The following is an 8,621-nucleotide window of genomic DNA, read 5'->3' as shown; positions in this document are numbered from 1 at the left end:
TGAGCCGGTGTCAGTGTCTTTGTCTGCTCCTGAGCCAGTGTCAGTGTCTGTTCCTGCTCCTGAGCCAGTGTCTGTGTCTCTGTCTATTCCTGCTCCTGAGCCAGTTTCCGTGTCCCTGTCTGTTCCTGTTCCCGAGCCGGTGTCTGTGCCTGAGCCAGGGTCTGTTCCTGTTCCACCACCACGGCCGCCCGAAGGGTCTTCCCCGCCCTGGCCGCCCGAGGGGTCTTCACCGCCGTGGTCACCGATGGACTGTCGTCTGTTTCGCCCTGGCCGCCCGATGGGTCGTCTGCTTTTTCCGGGCAGCCTGATGAACTGTCCGCTTCGCCCTGGCCACCCAAAGGGTCTTCTCCAGCGTGGCCACCCGAGGGGTCTTTTCTGCCCTGGTCGCCTGCACAGCCTGCCTCTGGTGGTCTTTTGCTCTGCCGTGGTGGTCTTCTGCTCCGGTCTGGTGGTCTTCTGCTCTGCTGTGGAGATCTTTGTCTCCGTCCTGCCCCCTGTTCCGCCTTCGCTCCAGTGCCCTTCAGGATGATATTAGAGCGTCTGGAAGCCGTTTATTGGGGGGGACTATGTCACGAATCTGGCCCATACACTTCCGTTCGATCACCACCAGAGGTCACCCACTCACAGCATGGACTCTTGCTCTTCACTACAATCCCCATCATTCATTTCCATTGACGACACACACAGCTGATTCCACTAATCACACTCTGTATAAGCCCTGGACTTTCTCTCCCTGAGGCCGTGTATTGTTTTGTGTTTAGCACTCCCCTAGTGTTAGCTTCTCTACCAAGCCCATCCATTGACCTTAGTCTTGCCTTGTTACGATTCTTGCCTGTTTCCTGGATTCACCCTTAGCCTAACCCTTTGGACTCTGTTTGTACCCCGTTTGGATTATTGCTGTTTCCCTGGATTATCTCTCTTTGCCTTGCCCCTGTTGGATATTGTTCGCTGATCGTCTACCCACGCTTGCCCTAAGGATTACTCTGAGTCATGCCTCTGCCATACCTGTTTATTGTTTATTGACCTTAAGACCATGTTTTGGAATAAAGCCTTGCACATGGATCCGCATGTCTCTCGTCTTGTTCGCCCCGTTACAACAATAGATTACTACTTCTGATGTAAAATAGCCATTGATTAACCTATGCCTGCACGATTTGGGAGTAAATGTATTTGCGATTATTTTGTGTTGTCTCCCCCATAATAATAATTTTGTTTTTCCTTAGGTTGGCGTGGTGGCGGAAATTGGAGGGAGAACTGTGGATGAAGCCATAAGAAAGATGGCCTTCCTTTTAGACCACGCCCTATCAAGAGAGGACTATTTTGTTGGCCACCATGGAAAGCGAGAGTTCTGGGGGCTCAAACTGTTTGAGGTTGTATATGGTATGTTTACTCGCTGTTTAACATATATGTGCAAACAGAGGTTATTCTGTAGAGTTGAGTTGTTCATAAATCAGTGGAATCAAATCAATTTGATTGTATGCAAGTAATTGTCCATACTTGGCCCGAGAATACCCTGATTAATGACAATATGGACCAGGTATACTACCACATCAATTTTGATGTTGTGTTTTTGAGGTTTGAAAAGTGCTTAAACTTTGGATAAAATGCTTGAAAATGCTTGAAATTGTTACTATTCCTCTCACAACAAATACCTATCTGACTGAATAGTTCGTTTATTAAATGGAGAAATAAATAATTGGCTGCGGCTCAAGCATGATTGTTCCCAGCGCCCCCCGCAGTGTTGTTCTGCTTTCACATTCAACCTGATTCTATCGAATTCTGGTGCGTTTGCGTGCATCTTACGTCATCGCAAACGTGCACGACGCATGATATAAAAGATAACGCGGGTCAATATATTGTGTTTTTTATTAATTTGGTGCTATTATGCGCAGCTGAGTGAACTACACAGATTTACTGTGTCTCTCATTTGGCTTTCTGCTGATTGCAAATGCAGGACAGTGGATTTCCATTAATTTGTTGCCCTGAGTCCACGCGTTATGTGTGTGCGAATACACTGCAGACTCACTCTCGCTCTTATCCAAGGTAAATTATCAACACTATCACCCCTTACATTTGTTTTATTTAACTAAATACATCATAATCAGCTAAAAAGCATGCGCAGGTCACTTTGCTTCCTGAACAAGTGCGCACCCGAGTCCGTGTTGCTTTCACATTCACGCGAACCGCAGCACGGTTCGAGTGCAACCGAACTCCGAGCGCCTCTTCCAGCTAGTCTCGGGTTCGGTACCCCAGTGCGCACCCGGGGCCGCATGACAGCGTTCACATGAGCGATTTTTGATGCAGTGCTCCGTTCCGTTCCGAACTAAACTGCCAGTGTGAAAGCACCCTAGAGTTTTCAAGTAAGCCAACTGAAGTAGTCTACTGTACACATTAGCGCCTATTTGTTTACTCTAGTAACTGCTAGCTAGGAATTTGCAGACTAAGTGACTGAGTGTGCTTTCACACTGGCAGTTTAGTTTGGTAACTAACTAACGTAAGCCTAGTGCATAACAACAATCGTTAATTGTTGAACCGAAGTCGTGTCAGATGGAGTGTCATACAAGTAGCCAACTGTAAGGTTGAGGATGGCCTTATGCAATATTTACACTGCTCTATTCCAGTAGATAAATGTATAGCCTATGTCTTGACAATGAATTTTATATCTGATGATATTGTATTTCCTGAAAAATGTCAAGGTGGAGATAACTGCTTTGCTGCAAGGGCTCAAAATATGGAATTTAATCTCACTCTAATGCTCTTTACGTATTTTTCAGGAGGCTTGAAAAAAAAATGCCCTTACAAACCAAATTACCAGAAGAGACGCCGAAAAGGCAGTGTCAAAGTGGCTAATCGGTGCCAGGGACAGGGGAAGAAAGCGTACTGCGAGGGCACATGATGGAGAGCAAGATGGGTAAAAGTTTTAAGATATGCTAGTTTTTATATGGAAATACAAACTTTAAAAAGACAAGAATGATCGTAGCCAAAAGATTCTGAATCAGGGATTTTGAAACTTGCCCTGGGAACCCTCAGCACTGTACACCCACTTCAGATCTAGCAGTTTCTACTAATGAGCTAATGTGATGAATCAGGTGTATTAGATGTCGGAGACATACAAAGTCTGCATCCGAAAACTTAGGCAGCTGACTCATTGCCTCGCTGCCCTATCAGGCAATGTCTTAGCAGGCAGCGTTTACACACTAAGGTGCCTCACAAAACTGATTTCAGACAGACTTATGAGGCAGCATACCGGTTTAACCCTCTGGGGTCGACAAACGCGCCGGCGCGTTTTGCTCGATTTTTTTCACAGAGGAGGAAAATAGACTTTAAATACTCTGTCATTTGTGGTCATACAGACTTAAGAAATATAAAAAAATAAACTCTTGAATGTCTATTTTTTATGTGTCCACTTACAATCGAAATAAAACATTGTGCTTTTGTAAAATAATGAAAATAAACAGGGTGTGCTTTCTGTCTCTCCATCTCCGTTAACCTTTTTTCTGGAGCAGGTCTCTAAACTTAAACAAAACTCAGCGAATACTATTCAACCAAGCATGAGCAATATATCTTTATAATCATTTAAGTGTGTACTTTTAAAATATCTCATTCAAAACTAAAATAAATATTCTCTGTTTATGTAATCTATAAAAAAAGAGAGAGGTGTCAGCCGATCTCATTATCGTTCTCTCAGCTCATTATTCTGCTAATGTGACACGACCACGGAGAGTGCGCGGTATTCAAACGCCAATGATATAAGGCAAGCCATGCAAACATGCCAACGCCCTCCAGCTAGCTTATAAAACACATCATGTTTAATAAAAACTTGTACTCTACCTCGTCTTGCTACCTGTGAGGAATAATACTATCTAATAACCCTGTAAAATGTACCAGAAGTGCTAGTAGTTTCATTTTGAGGAGCAACGGATCCAGCTGATTTAGTAAGTCATTTATTCTTAACTGCTTTGTTCTAATCGCGATATTGAATAGTGTCTGTAAACCGCAAAAAGACGGTTTAAATATGAATTGCGTGTCTGTGTAGGCTAAATGATGAATGAACGGTACAGACGCGCGCGCTTTGTTTACTATAGTTATACAGCGTGTGTCTGTGCCGTTCATTCAAGCGGCACTATGCAGGATTTCTGTTTTTGTCAAACAGTGATCCCTAGAGTCCCTCTACATAAAAATGTAGAGTATTTGTATTTAACGTTACTGTCGTAAACACCACTCACGCAGAGCGTATCTGCACTCACGGCCTCTGCACTTCATAATAATAAAGTAGCCTACCGCGTTAGGCTTACCTGAGCCTAAATGCCAGATGACACCAATAAAGTGTATCATGTACGTCGCATTATTTCGAAGGGCTCTCAAGTTTTGAAGACAGGCAAGAGTGACATCCAGCCGACAGATACATTTTTGTCATTGATTGTTGCGTTAAATCTTACCCAGATACAATAGTGCTATTTTCTGATTGGCTATTGTGTAGCTCGACGAACAACACCAGAGGAGACGCGCTTGATTCCTGCCGGTTCCACAGTGAGAGCGGCGCGGCCAGAGTTTTGGCATATTAAATATATTACAAATAGTTTTTCAGCGTGAGAAATACAATGTGTGGCGGGAGAGTGTGACAAAAGACCGTAATGAGTGACTGTCACGCTCAATGCGTGACACTTGAGAGCCCTGATTTCGTAACAATGTCCGTTATGATGTTGTTAGACATGATTATTGCAATTTATCATAATAGTTAGCAAATTGCGCTCATTTACACTATTTACAACATGTAGGCTTATTTATGTCCTGATAATTATGTGAGATATTGACAACTGTTCTCATGATAATCGCAGGAATCAACTTTAACAGTGAAAGCCTGAGCGAGTGGGACTCTTGTCCGGTTCCTCACGTTTCATTCTCGTTTCCTTTTTCTAGACACTTCCGACCGCGCTTTCTTCGTTTTTTTTCCGCCATTCTGAAAACACAGGTCCGATGTTTACTCGTGTCTGACTCCTCGCTCGGTCAGTCTGCCATTTCCTCTTTCTCCGTTCCTCCGACAATGCTTTTCTAGCTTTCTGCTTCTTATATGCCAGCTTTCCCATGGGACGATAGTTGTTCTTATAGCTAGCCGTATCCTGGATGGGGGCGTGTATGCGTGCAGTGCCGTAAAGATATTCGTTACCTCGCGAGACCTGATATCACACGATACTTCCTAACACTGAGGCCGGCGGCTCGCCGGCCCAAAGTTGCAAGTGTGGTTTTGCGGCTCACAGGCACCAGGGGGATGCGAGACGACCACCATTCAACACGAAATCAGTAATATGAACATTACAATGACTCCAAAGCTGTTCAGTTAAGGTAAAAAAGTTACTTAGTTCTGCTTTCACTCTCGCACCTACATTAGTAAACGTTATTTTTGCATGAACACATCCAAACTATATTGCTATAGCCTACTAAGATGAGTAAAAATAGACTGAAATATGTTGAAATAAAATGTCTGTATAAGCAACAAACTGCAAATTAACATGTATATGCTAATATATCATACAAAATATGTTATAGACTAAATATGAATGTTTAGACAAGATTTTGTGATTAGTTTTGGCTAGATTATAAAGTTTTGTCTGTAAAAAAAGACTACTGTCAGATTAAATAGTTAAGCTTTTGTTCACCAATTTCTGCTCATATGTTAAATATACTATAGTATGATATTTTGTCAAAAATAAAGTAGGTATATTGAATTATCAACTATGTATATATGTATAAATATGTATATATAGATAATTTATTTTGTCCTTGCATTCTTTGGGATCCTGTGACACACCTGTGTGAAAGGCTAATTAATATGCAGCTCATTATGTATGTGGCACATTATCCAGCCTTTGTCTTCTCAGGTGTGAACACGCCTCCATGCCTTTCCAAACAAAAGGTGTCTTATAAAATTTAAATCAATGTATTGTTTTGTGTGAATGATTAGGCAGGATGATTTTCAGATCATTTTGAAGCAAAACTCTAGGCAACAATGCCCATTAGTCAAAAGTCTTGTGGACACATATTTAGTATGTGTTTTGTGGCCTTATTTCAGACACTTTAAGTTTTAGTTTTTTCAATAACCATGCATAAACAATATTCTCTCAAAAATACAAACATGTACATACATCTTGCTCACATATTATGGTAGCCCTGTTTGTGCTAAATAGACTGTAATTACACCTTTGCTATTAATATGTTTATAAGCAACTGAAAAAAGCACAAATGTCAGGGCATGTCAAAACATCTCAAGGACCCCAAAAACACCTTAGACCCCAGAGGGTTAACAACAAAGTGAACATTTAATGACTTGAATATTGAAATGACTTCAAAAGTGGGTCAAAATGTACATTTTGTACAATCAATATGTGCAGATGGTGTTCCAGGACAGGTTTGCAAACCCTTTATCTTGATAAACTTGATGTGGGGCACCAAAAGGCTAACCTGACACATCTGTTTGAACTGTGAAAAGGAATTAAAAAGGTGGCATAATGGTTGATTCATTTATTTTCTCTTTTCAAAGGGCCGTTGGGAGATCGACGACAGAGGAGTGAGAAGCTGTTTTGGAAATTGTCAGAAGCTTTAACTTTTTTTTATAGTTAACATTTTGATACTTGTGTTTTATAAAGTTGTAAATGTTCAATGTTCTAATAGTCATGTTAAAATTATTATTATAACTTGCTTAATAAAGTAAAGCATGAACTACTGCTTTCTGGTCATTGAATAAATGTAACATTTTAGTGTAGTTTAGTGGATTACATGTAATGTTTATATTTAGGGGTTTACTGTAAAATAAGGTAATCCAAACAAACAAATATAGAAGCCCATATATATACCTGTTGTGGCCCATCATCAACCCATGTGGGCAGACTCCTGTAGGCCCTAAATGGGAGCTACCTAGGTTACCCATATGGGCCCGATATGGAGCCCATCAAGATCCCATCATCAGCCCATCTGGGCTAACTCATGTGGAGCCAGCTTGGAAACTGAGCACAAAATTACCTGGGTCCCAGTTGGGTAGCCCAGGTGGGCACCAGATATCAGCCCAAGTGCAACCCCTTTGGGCTCCACATGGGTGTGTTGGCACAGCCTGAATGTCATTCTTACATTTGCACGTCAAAAAATATACTTTCATATTACCACTATATACTTTATGAGGATTTATGGTGCGTTCATGTGCTATGGAAAATATTATATTTTCTCTTTTTGGCTTCAATATCTCGTGGAAAAGAGGTTTTCCCCATATCGTAAGATATTACGCAGTACGAGAGATACTCTCGTAAGAGAACATGTCATTTCATGGTGTTACCACTAGATGCCTGTATAGCTCTCTATGGAGAGGCTTGTGAATTCTCTAGTTCTTGGACAAAATTACTTACTTTTAAGATGTGGATTAAAATGTTTTTTGTTGTTGAAATTCTCAAATACTTTGTCATGGTTTATAAAAAAAAATTGATGTGAAATGTACATGTTTTTGCATTATTATTACTACAGTCAAACCTTATTACAGAGAAAGCATTTTGTTACAGGTAACATTTAAATTCTCTCTATATATATACATTAATTATTATAATAATTAATTATATTTGTATATTATTATTACCGCTTAATCCATTTCAACCTCTCATTTCAGTCTGACTCAATTATGCTGTATTGTAATAGCCCTACCAATTCATTTGTGTTTATAATTGTGTGTGGGTCTGTTTTTCACTATTGATGTTTTAGAGTTTCACCACTTCATTGAGCACTTTTTTTTCCTGCATCGTGGTCGATTTCCAATTCATTTTCTATAGTCGGTCATTTTTGACCGAAGAGCAAAAGTGTAACTTTTTTTCTTATGACCACTTAGCCTGCTCGAAATCATGCCCTCAATTTTTTTGTGTTCACATTCCAAATGCCAAAAGTCACCAAGTTTCGTAACATTCCGGTGAAGCTGTGATTTTTAAAAATTCAAAACATAAAAATTTCAGGTCAGAAGGACTGAAGTGTCACGGATGGAACAGGAGTCAGACAGGTGGTAAGTGAATAAGTTTATTAACAGGTTTTGCAGAAGCAGTCGGAGATAAGGTGAGTATTCAAATAGATGATAGTTGAATGGTAACTTAGCTGAAGATTAACTAGAGGCTCTATTGCAGATGCCGGTGGGTGAACACATGGACGGATGTAGACGGATGGCTGAAGGCTGAGGATGAGATCCGAAGGCAGGAGGTCCAATGGAAGACAGGTAAGTAGCAGGGGAGAGTCTGTAGAGACGAGGAGGAGTGGATGAAGCTGGTGGAATCCACGAATAGTGCTGCTGGGACCTGAGGAAGGGGATAACTAAATTTCACAGTTTGAGAGTTGAGATGACAATCAATGCACAGGCTCAAGCCTCCGTCCTCCTTAGCCACGAAAAAGAAGCTGGAAGCAACAGGGGATGTGGCTGGACGAATGCACTCTTGTTTAAGGGCTTCCTCCACATACTCCTCCATGGCCTTCTGCTCCAGGATGGACAGAGGGTAGACACGGCCTTTAGATAGAGTGGCTCCAGGTAGCAGGTTGATGACGCAGTCCCATGGCCGATGAGGTGGTAGTTTGGTTGCCAACTGCTTGCTGAACACATCCTG

The 8,621-nt window shown here is 41.4% G+C and overlaps 1 long non-coding RNA gene across 2 annotated transcripts; it reads left to right on the top strand.

Annotated features, from left to right (window-relative positions):
* The first annotated feature begins 1,493 nt into the window (after positions 1-1,493).
* On the top strand, positions 1,494-6,717 carry LOC143718648 (uncharacterized). 2 transcript variants are annotated; one of them, XR_013196464.1, is made up of 3 exons: positions 1,494-1,537; positions 2,775-2,911; positions 6,539-6,717. It is a non-coding gene; the product is annotated as an uncharacterized LOC143718648 (long non-coding RNA). The 2 variants fall into 2 exon arrangements; XR_013196463.1 differs by lacking the exon at positions 1,494-1,537 and adding an exon at positions 1,980-2,043.
* Positions 6,718-8,621: the final 1,904 nt, after the last annotated feature.

This window comes from Siphateles boraxobius, unplaced genomic scaffold (genome assembly GCF_051911475.1).
Source record: "Siphateles boraxobius isolate OS27281-9 unplaced genomic scaffold, OSU_SipBor_1 61, whole genome shotgun sequence".
NCBI lineage: Eukaryota > Metazoa > Chordata > Actinopteri > Cypriniformes > Leuciscidae > Siphateles > Siphateles boraxobius.
Note: the sequence above shows the minus strand (reverse complement) of the source record. Positions and strands in the feature narration are given on the sequence as shown.